Below are 16,600 nucleotides of genomic sequence, written 5' to 3'. Positions count from 1 at the left end.
TTTAAACGCCCAGCAGGTTTATAGCCGGCCAGGCTAATGCTTCATCGTTATGCTAACAGAAAAGAAAGAATCCTGTTGCCTTTAACACATTTCTCAGTGTACCTACCTAAGCGCTGACTCAAAGCAACTCGAATATACGTGACCAAGCTACAAACTAAAAGACAACCATACCGCAGAAATGAGAACTTTGAAATCTAACTCGTGCGTGCTAGGGGGAGTATTCTGTAACAACTGTTGGCTTCTGCCAGAACCTCTCCAACACGCTGAGGGCAGACGAGTCCCTCGTCCTAAGTAGTAATGGAAGAGCAGAAGAAAATCCCGCCTCGTTATACATCAGTTCTCTCCATCCGACACATGAACATGAGTATTTCCACTCTTCACCTGTGTAGACCTGCGAGTCTGCCGGGCCTGCCTGGATCGTGCCTTCCTCAGGGATTCTGCTTCCTCATCCCGCACCGGAGTCAGATACGACCTGAAAAAAAAGGGCAGAAGAGGTTGAAATAAAACCAGATGCTCTGCCTTCCTGTCTCCGCGAGCTCCAGAGCTACAATATTATTCTCCTTCGTATGGACAAAAACCATTTTAGCTCCATCTACCGAAACTATGGTCATCTTCTGCTTTGGGACAACTTTTCGACGAGCATATGACACACAAATGCTCACATTACGCTCTCCGTAGAGTCTCTACATAAACTGTTTAGTGTCGGACATATTCTGTTAAAAAAAGGTACAGCTATTTAGTATATTATTTGCCCCAATCCAGGTCTCATTGCATCATTGTGAAAAAAAAACAACCCAAACAACCAACAACAAAAATAAATCAAACCACCTCTCATTCAGATAAAGATCTCAAGACCAGAAATCCCACACTGGCACATTCCTCAGACCCTCCTTCCTGTCATTACATTCACGATCATATTCCTGCAATCTGCTGTCTTCATCAATATGAATTCCATCACGCTAGAAACCAGCTGAACTGCAGGAACCTTATGAAGACAAAACACCTTGAAAAATGCTATGAAATTAAAGAAATGACCTTCACACACCGGAGTAAACCGAATGCATTAATACTGAAAAACACACAGTTAAAATACAGCGCTGGTCACCACTAGATTTCATTAAACCGGGGAGATTTCTACAGAATTATTCACATTAAAATATATAAACTGAACTCTCTGCACTGACGTTCGCTGCGGACGCGCTGGGGAGGAATTTGGCAGTGCTCCTGCCGAGTTGGGGATCGCACCGCAGTGAGTCTGATTTCCATATTGGTGGAGTGGCTTCTATCTTAGAAAAGATTAATTAGATTGGACTCTTCAGCCTGGTTAATAGGGAATGATTATTAACACTGTCTCACAGTGGTGAGGGTGCCTGAAATGTGACGTCCTTTTGTCGGGCTATATCACTGCCACGGGTTAACAGCGCATCAAAGATTTGTCCAAAGAATAATTAGCCAAGTGAGGGATGAAGATCTATCAAGGAATACGCTTACTTTGCCCTTGGACACTTTTGCTGGTTCTCCACTACAGACTGCTCTCACGGAGAAGGTAACGAGTTGAACAGATTTTGCAGCTGATCCAGTACAGTAACACATTTATTAGGAAGATTACTAACTTTGCTGTACTACGATAAAACCTCAAAGAATCCCAAAATCTGGATCATTCTGAAATCATCTACTGTGATGGCTTTTATCCACCGCCACGATCCTGTGCTCAGCACCGATGCAGCTGTGCAGCCAGATGCAGACCGGCCTCCGGCGCTCAGCGAGACACATCACTTCACGGGGGTTCCCCGGACCATTCGGAGGTGCATCCATGGGAGCCAGTCACCTCGCACACCTGAGAGTCTTCTCACCTAAAACTGGTGCATTTGACCCGATAAATCATGCCCCGAGCCCCTCCAATGTCCAAAGAGCACATGGTAAGCGCAAAGGATGGATGGTCCGTGCAGGAGACACCTGCACTGCAGACCTGTGGAGGAGCTGTATCACGCCGTGGGAGCCGGCCGCAGCGCAGATGTCTACATCCGAGCTGGCCGGGCTCACCGAACCACGCTGCCGGGGCACAATTCATCACCTTCAGAAAGAGCCTCCGGCACAGACCATGCGAAGGCACTGCAGAGGAGCTCATCGCTCCCCATTGATTATCCAGACAGACACACGAGCTGTGATGGATACGCCAACGCGGGAAGCGCCTAATGCTCACAGGCATGATTGCCTCCCAAGAATTCGCCGTCTCACGAACAGAAAAACCCCGCTGTTTGCTGAGTGAAAGCTGTGCAACTCCGAATTTTGCAGACAAACAGTTCTTTTCTGGTCTCCTTTACGCAGTGCATATGTGCTCCCCAGGTAATGGCACATTAAGGAAACAATAACCCTCTTCTGCAGCTTTTGACACAAGCAGAATAGCTGCTATTTGCACAGCATCCCGAAGTAATAAGCCACCTACAGGAAGAATGCATTTGCAAAATATACTGCAAATGAAGTTCAGAGCGGCAGTAAAAAAAAATATAGTTCCTGAAATATATAAACCAAGTAAATTTGTAGCTAAGTAAGGTGGACAGTTTACTGCAGCAGCTTTGAATCGGTGGAATTTACATCTCATACTCTGCAACAAGGACAGAGGCGTGTAGGAGCTACGTACAGACGACGGGAATAAGAGGAGGGAAGACGAGACCTGCCTTGGCCCGAGGAGGAATTCGGCTCACACAAGCACGTACGCAGCAGACCACATTGTGCTCGCTGAGGAACACCCCCGGTACGCGAGAGCAACACGAGATCACGCGTACGGCAGCTGAACCACTTTTTCCAGGCAGAAGAAAATAAAACTGAGCTCCCTGCCACTGGCTGCGAGAGAGGACAAAACAGATTTTCAAAATGGTTTCAAAAAAAGGTTGGGGAAATCCGTGGAGAGTGGGTCAGCGCGGGCTGCCAGCCCGGAGGTTGGGCATGCCGGTGCGGAGCTCTGCGGCAGGGTCAGACGTGGTGGGTTTGCAGGAGCACGGCAAGGCTGCGGGATTTCCCCCCATTCGGTGTTCGCACACAGGAGCGTACGGACAGACCAAGAGAAATACCATTTTGTGTCTCTTACCCCATCCTCCCCCTCCCAGCGTTTTTTTCCCCTGCTCTCCCAGAATTTACATAAAAATGGCAGTATGTTACAACACCGTTCGGGTGTCCACCCCGTGACAGTGACTTCACCTTCAGGCAAGCACATTTTGCAAGTCAGAGTGGCTCAGTTTGGGCTGCAGCCTTTATCGATTGCTAACTTTTGGGTTCTTTCCATTGACACAATTCCCCACTTCTTGGAGCTCACCCAAAGCCATTTTACAAACATGAGATAACTGAATTTTCTGAAAGAAGCCGGCAGAGCCGCTGCACGGTGACACAGCTGGTTTCTCCAAGGAAGCAGCTACAGCCTTCTCCTGGTGACGAAGGACCGTGGCCGTGCTGTCAATATGTCAAATGCAAAGAGCAGCCCCCGTACCTGTTGGCAGTTCAATCCCCATTTTGCTCTACTTGGGGTCTTTTTGCGTTTTGTTTTTTTCTTTGGGGGTAGGGAGGATAAAGCCAGATTTTACAACTTTAGTCGATGCTTTACTTTGCTTACGAAGCTGAATTTTAAGAGACTGGAGTGTGCTGAGCGGGGTGGACAAAAGAAAGAAAGAGAGAACCAATTCCCTGGAAGGAGATGGCGAGTCTGAGGCAGGGATGACAGAGGGAGAGCGCTCTGCTGCTCTCCGAAGCAGAAAAACTGCAGATCACAGCAAGCTGCAGGGGACAGACAGCAAATGGGGTACGAGGCGCTCTGTAAACACTCCACAGAGTTTTTAATTACGTTTTCCAGAAACACATTGCTTGCCGAAGTGCCGTATCTATGTCATCCTATTAATTCAAGCAAATATCACATGATCCAAGCAGATCTTCAAAGGAACGGTCCTACACGTTGTATTTTCCTGCAATAAGCTTTCTCTGAGAAATACATGCAATAAGAACAGCCATCACGCCAAGTTTAAGGCACGCATAAAGCAGAAGAGATTTTTCCCAGAGTTTTGGGTGCAAGTACAAGCAGCGAAAGAGTAATTGTCAGAGATGCGTATGGGAGAGTCAGCAAAAACACTGCAGAAGTTTATAGTTCCCAGAGACAGAGACAAGTGTGTCCTGCTGCCACACGGGTACGCGCTTTTGATTTGTGTATTAGCTAGAAAAAAGCTGGGAACCGACTGATGAACCTAGCTCCTGCTTCATTCTTCCTGTTTTCACAAAAACACCTATTCTCTGTGTTAACTCCTTTCATCCGGACAGCGCAACACAGAAAGACGGCTCCGGACTGCTCATCGCCGTCTCTAAGCAAAAGGAGCTGCACTAAAACATTAGTAGAAGGGGAGATTCAAAACAGGGCAATAGTGAGCCTGGCTATACAAGTTGATACAACAGCAAATCTGTATGTTAGAGAATCTGTGCCAGAGCCAAAAAGACGAATATGCTGTGGAAAGAAACCTCTCCCAAGTAAAGGGTAAATGATGCAGAACAAGAAATTAAAATCCCCTCTTAATTGGCGCACAGATAACAAGAACAGATGATTAATTTCACCAAGAAACATAGAAGCTTCTCATAATCTTTTTGCAATGCTCATCTCCCCCCCATCCTTCCTGACCTCCTTCAAGGGCTCACAGGTTGACGCGTCTGTGGCGAACCCCATCCAGCTCCGCATGGAGCCCTTTAGCGGCAGGACGTCACCCAGCGCCCAGAGAACGCCAACCATCTGCAACGCTTCCTCAAGTTCTACGTTTTCACACTCGGGTGACCCAACGCTGGGATAGCATTTACCTAAAAGGCACTCACTTACGTGCGTCAAAACCTGGCCACACGTTCGGAAGCTGAATGTTCATGAATCGCGAGCGCTACCCTTTCACCACAGGGGGTTCAAGGCATTCCGCCTTGCCGCCAGCGCACTGGGAACCGAGCTGCGCACCACCGCGAGCCATAGTGGGCCACGATGGGCTTCCCCTCCCCTCCATCACGTCCTTCTCCAATAAACCCACGTTCCCGTAGCAAGCGCAGTACGAACATGAGCGGGCAGACGGTAACTACAGGGTGTGCGGCCTTGGTGAATGCGGCACTGTCGGTCGTGAACTGGGGTGATCGATGGCTGACGCGAGAGGAAAGCCTGCCGAGGGCAGGAGCCGCTCTGCGCCCCTCTCATCTCAGCCCAAATTCCCTTTCTAGTTTAGGAGTGACTCTGAACTACACTCACGAGACTGGAAACTACAGTGACAGTGTCCCTGGAAGCCAGGACAGACCGTCAGTTCTTCCAGCCCTGGGTAATACGGGTGGAGGGTTTGGCTTCCAGCAGACAAAAAGGCTCATTCAGCACATGGAGCCGTACAGATACTCACTCTAAAACGTTTGGAATAGCTTTTCTTAAGAGTACAATATCACTATTCCAAACACTGCAGTGATTTCAAAAATCCTTATCATACCTATGTATCTCTCTTTATCTCTCACACATACCTATATACGCACATAATGCTGGAGCCCCTCTGCTGGGAGGAGAGGCTGGGAGAGTTGGGGGGGTTCAGCCTGGAGGACGGAAGGCTCCGGGAAGACCTTATAGCAGCTTTCCAGTATCTGAAGGGCACCTACAAGAAAGCTGGGGAGGGACTTTTTACAAGGGCATGGAGTGATAGGATGAGGGGGAATGGCTTCAAATTGGAAGAGGGGAGATTTAGACTAGATATTAGGAAGAAGTTTTTCCCTGTGCGGGTGGTGAGCCCCTGGGGCAGGTTGCCCTGAGAAGCGGTGGCTGCCCCATCCCTGGAGGTGTTCAAGGCCAGGTTGGATGGGGCTTGGAGCAACCTGGGCTGGTGGGAGGTGTCCCTGCCCAGGGCAGGGGGTTCCAACCTAAACCATTCTATGATATATATATATATGTATGTATATATATATATACATACATACATACACACACACACATACATACACACTGAAAAAAGAAAGACAGAAAAAAACCCCAGCAAAAGCCTCAAGTACTGATAACGTTCCCCTGGAAACAATTGGAAAAGTACAGCATCCCAATGATGCGTTCCTACAAACTGGAAATTTGCCATTGGCTAAGAAACTATGTATGAGCTGGGGGAGGGAAGAGAAGCAAGCGCAAGTTTTGCAGGCAACAACGCTGACAGCAGTTCCCAAAATACAATTCCTTAAGTTAGATAATGAAGTATGTACCCAGCAGCAAGTCAATCACTGACAATTACATGGGAACAGTCAGAAAAAGAAACTTTCCTGCTCTCCAATCCAAGCAAGCCACAGGTTTGAGTTCTTCCCTGGGTTTATCCCTATGCTAACATGTCCTATGCATCGGCCCACCACAACAGAAAATACTCATTAGAGAAATTGCCCTGAGAAGTTGGCTGACTATAATGTGAGAAGATCATTCAACCGGCAGGAGAGAAGGATAACCTGTCAGACTCTGCCAGTGCTGGAGCTAGGAATGAGGGGAGAGACAGCCAGACAACACCGAGCTATTTAATAAGCTGAGGACAGAGGGATAACAAGGTTTCGGGATGACGCTCTTTCACATTTCACAGCTGGCTCGAAAGGGTTGTGCTGAGTGTTCACCATTTTTAGGCCTTTGCTTTTCTCTCTCGAGTCAGTCCTGGCTGTGCTGAGCTGTCATTGTGTGTTTCAATCTGGACTGTGAATTCTCAACTCATGGAAGTTTCAATGTCTGAATTTCAATCATCTGTTTACAGTATGATTAGCAGGTTAACAAGCGCAAGATGAAATTCTTTAGTTGCAACAGCTTTGCTTTGCTCAACACGTTCAGGTGCTGATCTGAGAGATTAAGAGACTTGTGATCTTTGTCACTTGTTAATCAAAACAACAAGGACCCTTTTATCCCTCCTCAAACTCACGCTTTGATGTGCTGTTTACAAAGGGTTGAGGTTACGCGTATGGCAGCTCACGCTCTCGGAACACTTCCCATTGTACAGTCCTGGGTGGTTTTGCCTGTGCTCTCCCATCTGCCCATGTTCATCTCTTTGTATGCACCCTTCCGAAAGCACAACTGCTGCTTTTGTGCTGTGTTCCTACAGCAGCCGGCTCAGCGCACGTCTTCCGCAGGCTGGACTACGGCAATAGAGAGAGCGCGCGGAGCGGGGCAGGAACGCAGCGCTGCTTACGCTCAGCCCCGCTCACGCTCTGTCTCCTCTTCCAGAAGAGGCCAATACAGCGCTGGTACCTACTGAGGACTCCAAGTTTGGGGTGGGGGAGATAGCACAGAGATCAGAAGCTTTTAAGTGATCAGTGTTGTGCCTTTGCATTAGTTAACGCCACTCAACATCATGGTAAAAAGTGAAAAGGCAACAACCATCACAGTGATCCCATTCCATAAACTGGCTGCCTGGTCTGGGGAAGCCTGCTGTGGCTGCCAACCTTCACCTTTAAAATTCTTCCAGAAAAAGGGAAAACGTACTAGTTTAAAAACAAAAACAAAAACAATCCCGGAAATTTTTCTGCAGGAGAAAAGCAAAGAGTGCTGCAAACACAAAACACAGCAAAGCAGCAACACCTTTTCCCTCCTGAACCTCCCCCGAGTTACTGAATCCATGAGTTGCGACTTTGCAAGCGCAAAGCTTTCCAGGCTGGAATATTCTGAAATTGGTTTGTGTTCGGCACAGGACATTAAGCGTCAATACACAACGCGGAGGAGTTTGTCACTGCGTCACGGCGCAGTGTGCGCTACCGGCTGCAGTCCTCAGCAGCTCAATCTTTGCATTTAAAAAATTGCTGCATGAAACGGAGCAGGATGAAACTCCATCTCCTGCCAGCTGATGAACGAAACGAAGGCAGAGATGCGAGTGTCCCGCCTCTATCAGCGTTTCTCTCTCTTATTTTCAAGTGAGCCAACACAATTTGACATTTTAAACAACCTCAAGCAGACCCGTTACAGCTTTCCCAAAAGCTGGTTTAGATAGTCTGAAACAGGGCAGGGAATCCCGGGGGAAAAAAGAAAAAAACAACATTAAAAAAAAAATCACTCAGCAAAAATCTGAGTATTTGAGAAATTGCCTTTTGCAACTAAAAGAATCAAATCAAATCAAATCTTGATGGTGATAAAGAAGGTTGGGCTATTGAACTAGATAAAGCTTAGGTTTATCTCTTTGCTTGCTTGGCAAGCGCATCCGCGCAGCCTTCGGCCGCCACCTTGTGGAAGCAGCCACCGAGCAGATCCCAAAGCGGTTTCAAGGACGACGACCATAAATCAGCCCCAGCTGAATTACAGAAAACATCACCGAATATTAATAACGTATAAAAGATTTCCATTGCCTGCTGAGCTAAGATTGCAATTTCTTAGCATGTGGCAGTGGCTTTGGTTCAATTTTAAGTGTCCACTATTCTTGGGGACAGAAGATTTATGAAGTTTGCTCAAAACCTTCTTCTCCTATAGAAACCCTGGGGTGACCACCCCGCTGCCTTGGCTTCTCCACCTGCAACATCCACGGGTCGGTGCTGTGGAGCAAAGAATTTAACAGAAGAGCCGATACCATCACACAATACCTCCACAAGTATTTCGGACACCTTCTTTAGTTTAATGGCCATTTTTGGGACACTGAAAAGTATTTCAGCGTGTTGAAGTTAGTCAATGCCCACACCCTGAGCATCCCGGTAACGGTGCCCAGACGGACCTGGCTGCAGAACTCGCCTCTAATGAGGAATGTGCTGTTAGACACAAGGATCAAATACGTGGCGCACGTCAGTGGTTACAATTAGTAAGTAAAGAGGAATCGCACACAGATTTCGCATGTAGACAGGGATGGGGAAAGGCGGTTTTACCTTCGGCTTGCTCCATGCCGTCAAGCTGCCGTTCTTTTACATTGGTCAGCTCAAGTGGTCCCTGCTTCCTTTCCTTGACCATTCCTGGAGGATCCCGCATATATTCCCGCTTGGTGTTAGCAGGCCAACCTACAGCCCGGGCTCCTCCGCCCAAAGCAAATGCCAAAATATCCCCCCCCCCTCCTTTCCCAGAGCGCTGGATAAAGTCAGTGGGCAGCTGAGCACGCAGCACCACACCTGCTCGCCGTCTTTAGAGGAAACGCGGCTGGGCAGCGCTGACCCCCATCCCACACCTCGACCTTTTTGCCAAATAAAAATGCAGCCTGATTTCTGATACACCAGGAGCAATCTCCCCTCTTCCCAACATGGACAATCCCACGGCCAGCAGGATTCCTGCCCTCCCACGTCATCCGCACCGGCAGCCTTTTAAAAAAAGGACAACTTTATCTGAAAGAGATTAACTGCAGGAGCATGGCAGATAAATGCTTTCGACAGCAGGTGCCAGATGATTGTTCAGTCCTGCACAAGAGAGACCTCTTAACTTTTTGTTGGCCGCTGCACAGTGTGGTCGGGAACCTGTCCCTTGTCACGCAGCGGCGCCCTGCACGAGCATCCCCACCGCGCTGCTCCCAGGCACCTTTCCCAGGAGAATCGGAGAATCAGAGACCACTCAGCATTACGACGGTCAGTGATAAGGATGAGAGAGTCAGATACTACTGAAAAAACCCCAAATCGGTCACAAGACAACGCTCACAGCTTCTTCTACCAGTTCCTCTCAAGTGACTTTTAAATACCTCTCAGATGCAAATTTCATAAGTGTAACTCTAACAGAGATCAGGGTTTCTTATTTTTTTTGGTCTGATAATAAGGGTTAACAGACACACTGGGCATGCACGCTCACCCTAGAGGAGTCATGTTCTGAATTTGGACAGGACAAGAATCACGAGGTAAAAGGACTTGCCAAAAATTGTTCATCTAACAGTACCAGTGGAGGAGGATTCAGTTATTAATATATTATTAATATATGCTACTATAATTAGCGGCTGGATCCTTAGAATGAAGGAACGAAGACTGAAAAATACATTCCTCTTGGGAATGAAGTAGCAAAGAGAAATGTTTGCTAGACACATTTACCTTGCACGTCAGTAACTTTCTTCATCTGAAAAGATACTTCCAGGGGACACTCAGGGGGCGAGGGGGCAGGTGGAGCACTGCCGCCGGCCCCAGAGCCGCTAGGAAAACCAGCCCACCTCACTCCTGTTCTTGATTGATCTGAAAAACTGGTCAGAGCGCATTAAAAAATACGGAAAGGAGACGTGTTTCCTGTCTCTAACTGAGAGTCTGCCTGATGGCAAGTGCTACCACCTTGCTGGAACCTTCCTGAGAAACAGGAAGAACAAATACAATTGCAGAATGCAACTGTATAAACAAAGTGGCTGGGGGAGGGAAAAAAAAGAGGAAGGACAAATTAAAATCCTAATTTTTACAAAACCAGGCCAGATTACAAATTCTGGAGTGTCCTTTTAAACCGGTCACACAACTGGGAACACAGACTTGTCTCGCAGAAGTTCTTGGGCAAAGCATGTCTCACCCCCCCCGCCGACAGCTCAGCACCGGCTGTGGGCTGCACGGTGCCCTTCAGCGTGTCCGGGGAACCACAGCCTTCGTACGACACCAAAGGCTTCAGAGAGACACAGATCCTCCAAGACCTTCCTTTGGGCACCAGTCGTCTCATGGCACAAGTCACGGTCCAGCTTGGCAAGATCTCCTGCAGATGCCTCTCCACGCCGAGGGGACGCAGCTCTGAGCAGCCTGCAGCGCGCAGGGAGCCTGTGAGACGGGGAACCCCGAGAGGGGCTGCAGAGACCTCCGGAGAGAGGGGAAGCTGTGGCCACGGAGCCCTGCACTGAAACTGCACAGGCAAAGTCACGGATGAACTTTGCAAAGGAGCTTTTGGTGGCACTAGAGGCCGCTGTCTTCCTGGACGAAGGCGGATAATCCTGCAGTGGGCTGCAGCCAACAGGAACCCCCAAGTCCCCCCCACCTGCTTGCACCAAGCGGGAACGAAAAGGATGTTAGTTTTGCCCCAGGAAGAACAGGGTCTACGTGAGATACTGTAGGCACAGCGTCCACGCGCTTGCAATTCGCCCTTAGCAGAGCCAGTGCCGTTTTGAGTTCAACTGGACAAATGCATTTGCAACGTGAGACAATCTGACACCAGCGGGAGCCCCAAACGGCCAAACAGCAAAGTTCACCGGTGGCCCCAAAATTCCCACGAAAAAGAAAAAGAAATTGCCCGGCAAAAAAAATACTGACTCTGGAAGATGGCACGTTTCCAACCTCTCAGCATCAGCACGCCGCAGCGCTGCGGCGGAATGAGGGGAGGCTCAGCGTGCAGCTGGGTACATGTAAATACACACGGCAGCAGCTTGGCCGAACATCCAAGACATATGGCTCCAACACCAGGCGGCGAATCGCTCCGGTCCGTCCAGGTGGACAGACTGCACCGCATTCCTCCAAACTGCTTTCTCTCGAGCCACCTTCTCCTCTCTTATTTCTTTCCTCCCCTTTGTAACCAGGTGAGGCACTATCCACACTATTTTCCAGCTACTGGAGCGGTTGCTGACCAGTTTAGCCAGCAAACAGGTGGATGGAACACTACGGTGGGCCCGGGTGAGGCTTGTTGGCCACCAAAGGACGCAAACCAGCGTGCCAGAGCGCTTCGCTAGTGGTTTCTCCCCACACCTACCAGTCTCTTCTGCTTTAACCTTTTGGCTTTGTGCAGACAATTTAAGGCCACAAGTTAGGAGACATCCCTGTGATCTAATATTAGATGATAAGCTTGTTTATGTTTTTGTTGCTAAGAGAAAGCTGGAGCTTTGGAAACACTGAAGCAGACCAAATGCTACTGCAACAGCTGCCGGTGGGAACTGAAATCCATACAGTGCTTCCCCGACAACTGTTTGCCATTTTCCTTTTTTATTTTATTTTACTGGAATTGGTCTCCTTCCAAAAAAAGCTTTTGCCATTTAGGTGACCTCTCCTGTTTCTCTGGGTCCACATTTCCCAGTTCAAAACGTGCAGGCAGTTCCCCAGTCAGTGTATCCTGCCGGTAGAACACACATTCATAAATCAGGTTTCCTCCACCCACCAGCAAAATGCAGCATTGCTGGGCTTTCTTCCCCCCTCTCAGTAGTTTCAAAGCATCAATTAAAGGTGGGAGGAATTTTCTGGTGTTTCTCTTTGCATTAGCATAATTCATAGGAGATGGTTCTCTAATAAAAATGCAGGGGACTTAAACAGATCTATATTATTTATAGAAACTGATTCGGCAATAAATGCCAATGCACTAATATTAACAGATGCTCTTTTGGGCATTTACAAGTACTGTCACAGTCAAGTTCTCCATCTGCAGCCAGTGCCAAAAGTCTGGTGAGTTTTGCAGAGCCCACTTCTCCAGGGAAAAAATCTAAAGCTTCTGTAACTTGATTTGGGGCTTGCCAAAATGGAGCTACTGCTGCGAAACCGCCTGAAGTGTGAACTGAAAGCACAATCCTCACTCTGTCCTCTTTTTGCACAATCTCACTTTGCACCGGGAGTATCTTTTGGCAGCTCATCTCAATTCAATTGCAAATGGCACAGAGCCCACTGACCCCACAAAACGACAAGGAGCAGACAGAGGCACTGCCAATACCGAATGGAAGTGTTCTCACAGGCAGAGATACTCTGCAGTGGCTATTTCAAATTACGTCCCTGCACACGGAGGTGACGAACGCAGCTCATCGCTTGCAATACCTTCAAAGCGCTCCCTGTGTTAGCTCTGGAAAAAACAAAAAAAAAAAAAGAAAAAAAGAAAAAAAGCCCAAAACAGCATTAAAAGTTTGACTGTTTCCCAAATAGCACAGACCACCTCCTCTCTTGGATCTGCGGCAGCCGAAGCGGAGAGAAGCCCGCAGCACGCTCGCCCGGCCTCCGAGGGAGAGCCCACGTGGCCGACTGCAGATTACCCGGCACTGCTGAGCTCTGCCACCTTCCCCTCTGCAAACCGGTACCTCCCATTATTGCTTTTCACATCCTTTGGCTTCAGGCCATTTAAAACATGTCAGAGTACTACCTCCACTCAGGAAGATCTGTACTTTAACAAGTTATTATTTTAGCACTCCACGAGCTGGTTGCTAGTTAGAAATGCACAGCTCATCGCTGCATTTTAGTACCATTTACTTTCATCGATGCCATCAGAGGAGACAGATTTTGCAAAAGTTAACCTGTTTGCAGTATTGATCATTTGATATTCCATACTTAAACGCACACGGTAAATTTCTTTTGAAAAGAGCACCGGCTCCCCCAGCTTTATATTTCCCCAGCCTTAAAATAACACCACATGACAAAAAAGAGACACCACCAGCTACATTCGGAGTGATTCAAAATGCTGCTACTGCTGGAATAGCCTCAAACGGCAGAACTTCTGCCTCTGCGCTAACACTGCCTTCTTTCCACGTCAATCGAAGGAAACGCACACTGCTACAGCGTAGTCCATCTCCTCCTGGATCGCACATCCACACGCTCCAGGAATGTCTGTTTTCCCCCACTTACTGCCGAGGGAATTTAGGAGACTTGTGCAGCAAAGATGACTCCATCGGGGCGTAGGGAAGCCTAGCTGAGCAGAATCAGAGGGTGGACTGAATCTGAACGTGTCTCAGCCCAACACTCTTTTTAGGATGGGGTTCATGCTACAGAACCTACTGCAAGCGGCTGCCGGGCTGTCTGTCCCTCTGCACATAGAGGCCTTCGGGATTGAGGTTAGTAGCTGAGATGACTACTGAAAAAAAAAAGGCTGAGAGGCTGAAAAGACAAGTAGAAAATTATGAAACTAAATTTAACCTACAAGCCAGCGATGACTCAATTCAAAACCTTGAGATGGAGCAGGGGCAGCAGCCTGTAACTCCCTGCAGCATCTAAAAAACAGTTCTTACACCCCCACCGTCACCGCCGCATGAGACCTGATCACAGAGGAGGACCGACACACACCGGCACTCTGCCCACTGACCTTCTGCGCTCCCTGGCTTCCTCAGCTGAGAAGTCCTTTCCTGTAGTTGAGGCAGCACCGGCATTCACAATACCATTAGCAGAGCCGAGTACAGCACGATTTGTGATTACACCTAGGGGGGTGCTAGCAGAGATGCCCTCTGTATTTTTCTCTACAGCAGAATCAGTTTGTTGCCTGAAAGGGGCTCTGAAATAGAGAAGACATAACGGAAAGCAAAGCAAGTGAACTCAACCGCTGACCGAGACCAGCCACCTCGAGGCAGCGCTGACAGTTCATTCTCCTTGTTCTAGACTGGTGTTTTTGTAGAGAACAGTACACATTAAAATGAGTTTTTAAAAACTTGCAGAAGAATAAGCAGGAGGAATTCATAGTCTTCACTTCCCTGTTCATAGCAAAAATGATTAGAAAATGTACCTGGTGAATAAGCAGAAGGAATGAACTCCACGAGCTCGTGCACTGCACGCCCAAGAGCAGCCTGAGCAACACACGGTGTCTCTAACAGGGTAGCGAGAGGGCCCGACTGACCGCTCCGGTGAGTGAAGAAGCTGAGGTCCCATATGGGCTCTTAACTGCCTGCTGGTGCACGTGTACTACTGAAACTGTCCCACCTAAACCACTCCGGGACTTCCTATCGGCGCTTCCCACACGGGAGCCCGCTTCCAATCCATAATCCACTCCAGAATTCAGAACTTCCAACCCAAATGCTGATTTTCTGCAGCGTTATCTCAGCTGTGAGCCGTTACCTGGTATACTGGCGGGCTGATGCAGTAGTGTTCGCACCGAGAGCTGTGGGACAGGCAGAGACAGGTTGCCACGGGGTGCCCGAGGAGGTAGATGAACCAATGGTAGTGGGTGAGGTAGCTAGAGATGTATTGCGACTGGCTGAAATGTAGGGACTGCTGAGGTCACTACTTCTACCAAATGAAGCACTGTAAAACATCACAAAATCACGTCCTTCAGGCACAGTAAATATTCAACAGAACATCACCCCAGCTGGGCTCTCAGCTGGAAAGGGAGCAAGTGTTACACCTTAGCAAACCGTCTGGGAGGAGAAAAGAGCCCACCGGGGCGGCTGCAGGTCGCTCGCGCAGGCTACAGCGCTAGCAGCACCCATCTTCGCTAAGCCCAGCCCAGTTTCAGCCAGAGAGTAATGTTGTGGAGGTGAACGGGGGAAGAATCGGGGAAGGGAAAAACCCTCCCGCAGTGAAAGCGGTGCGCGCAGAGCACCCCTGTGCACTGGGCAGAAACAACGAGCAAAGATGAGGTTGCTTAAAGCAGGGGAGGAGAGAGTGACATAAGCAGGTCCGGCTGCATCACCTCCTAAGGATGCCCAGCACTTCCAGCTTTAGGAACTCGTTTTCAGTGGCTTTAAGCTTTGGCAAAGATGATCAGTTCAGACTTTAATTTTCTTTAAGGCATGCTTGGCACAAATTCTGTATTTTCGGAAAAACAGCTTGCAAAATTGTCCAAAAATTATTCAAGAATGAGCAAGGGAAATACATGTTTTGCCAGTTTAAAACAAAACCCTTAAAACCATTATTACTCAAAAGCTGTAATTGTTTACGTGCTCATACTCTGGAGAAGAGACCAAAGAGGAGAAGGGCTCTCATATGAGGACGTACCCTTTCGCTGTTTCAGAGAAAATCCAGCGGGAGAAGTCACACACCCCTAAACCCAGACTTGATGAAATCTGGCAAAATCTCCTGCTACGCGTGCCAGAGCCCCACACACGGGCTGTTTGTTGTCTGCACAGTGCTAATGAGCACACACACATCATCTAGGACCCTGCCACGCCTTTCCCAGCAACTGGTATTCCTGGTTGCTACTGGTCAGACTGGGCTGTCTGCAGGATCAAAGGCCAGGAAGGCTGGAAGGGCCGTCTCCTGCCTCCGGCATCCCAGTGACTCCCATGCCAGCGCACACGAGCACGGAGGAGAGTGGGTGCACCAGGGATAAGGGCTGACCTAGAGGAAAAGCAGACCGGGACAATGAGCTGCAGGTTTATGGGACAGCCAGGGACAACGGACCGGGACTGGAAGTCAAGGCTAGAGGAAGAGTCAGAGAGAGCAGCCCGAGGCTGAAATGGAAGTTGAAAGGGGCAGGACAGCAGCCAAGGACAGGCAGTCAGAGGAAGGATCCAGCCCAGGTCACTAAGGCACCCAAATCACACATCGGGTTTACGTGCCAAGGCCCCCGGCCAGCCCCGGGCGAGCAGCCGGTCCCTAGAGAGCCGAAGGAGAGAATGGGGCGTCCCGGAAGGCCTCCGCGGGGAGGAACCATACATTTGGGCTCTTCAGCTGATGGCTGCCTGCCACATCCAGGCCGCAGAGGAACAAGCACGTTATTGTCACCAGGTAGCGACCTCCACCGGACCCCAAACAAAGCTTCCTCTGGAAAGCTGTCCCCTGCCCAGAGCACTGGGGAGCGGGAAGTCCCGCTGGAGGCAAGTGCCTCCTGTCTCAGCTCTCTGCTCTGAGGAGAAGGCCGAGCTCTGGAGATGGGCTGGAGGAGGGGAGAGCAGGGAGCTGGGCCTGGCCGGCGCGGGCGTGCAGGGCGAGCAGCCGTCGAGTTGCAGAAATGAGTGTACTGAGAAGATGGTGGCAGTGGAGCGTGCGCCAGGGGAAGGAGCAGGAGGAGCGGCAGCGGAGAAGGTGGTGGCAGCCCTGGGGGGAGCAGGGCTGATGGGGCACTGTCCCAGGAGACCCCAAGGCAGGG

At 49.3% G+C, this 16,600-nt stretch overlaps 1 protein-coding gene across 1 annotated transcript in view; it reads right to left on the bottom strand.

Moving 5' to 3' along the window:
• Window positions 1–14,073, bottom strand: part of PPP1R12B (protein phosphatase 1, regulatory subunit 12B) — a 65,975-nt gene extending 51,902 nt beyond the window's left edge. Inside the window, exons 1-2 of the mRNA XM_009881320.1 lie at window positions 13,886–14,073; window positions 382–472 (exon numbers count right to left, since the gene is read on the bottom strand). The gene's annotated coding sequence lies outside the window, so the exon portion shown is untranslated. The remainder of the gene's footprint in view (window positions 1–381; window positions 473–13,885) is intronic.
• Window positions 14,074–16,600: the final 2,527 nt, after the last annotated feature.

This window comes from Charadrius vociferus, unplaced genomic scaffold (genome assembly GCF_000708025.1).
Source record: "Charadrius vociferus isolate BGI_N301 unplaced genomic scaffold, ASM70802v2 scaffold333, whole genome shotgun sequence".
Lineage (NCBI taxonomy): Eukaryota > Metazoa > Chordata > Aves > Charadriiformes > Charadriidae > Charadrius > Charadrius vociferus.
Note: the sequence above shows the minus strand (reverse complement) of the source record. Positions and strands in the feature narration are given on the sequence as shown.